General features: G+C 39.4%; 1 long non-coding RNA gene across 1 annotated transcript in view; it reads left to right on the top strand.

Moving 5' to 3' along the window:
- The first annotated feature begins 407 nt into the window (after positions 1-407).
- LOC138042929 (uncharacterized) overlaps positions 408-497 on the top strand; it is a 16,161-nt gene continuing 16,071 nt past the window's right edge. Inside the window, exon 1 of the long non-coding RNA XR_011131130.1 lies at positions 408-471. This is a non-coding gene — a long non-coding RNA (uncharacterized lncRNA). The remainder of the gene's footprint in view (positions 472-497) is intronic.

Here is a 497-nt window from a genome sequence, read left to right as displayed (position 1 = left end):
AGAGCCACGTGTTGTCAGTCGGCGAGAAGTTCTTTCTACGGATTCTCTTCAACCAAACCTTTCTTCGGTTAATATCCTTTGGAATACGATAAAACTGCAATTCTCCTTTCTTTTTTCTAGTATCAGAACAACTAGGGGCGCAACAGAAATCATTTTTCCCCATGTTCATACGCAGTGCTGTAACACGAAACCAAATGAAAAACTTCTCTTTACCCCCCAAGGCGCGAAGCATTGTGGGATGCGTGAAAAAAGAGAATTGTACATTTCTAACACGTAAACATTGTATGACCGTGAAGCCTGGACTCTAGTAAACGTCATTTGACTGGTCAAACAAAGAAAGCAGTGTGGAGTGTACATACCACGTGAATTAACGAAAGCTTATTTTATGGAGCTAGAAAGCTACCAAAGGCAAATAAGTCGGAAGCTTTTAACAAGGCATTTAAAAATTGTTATTCAATTATATGGGAACAGGTAGCATGTTCCCTCGCTTTTATTAA

The sequence above is a fragment of the Montipora capricornis genome, chromosome 3 (assembly GCF_036669925.1).
Source record: "Montipora capricornis isolate CH-2021 chromosome 3, ASM3666992v2, whole genome shotgun sequence".
NCBI classification, from domain to species: domain Eukaryota; kingdom Metazoa; phylum Cnidaria; class Anthozoa; order Scleractinia; family Acroporidae; genus Montipora; species Montipora capricornis.
Note: the sequence above shows the minus strand (reverse complement) of the source record. Positions and strands in the feature narration are given on the sequence as shown.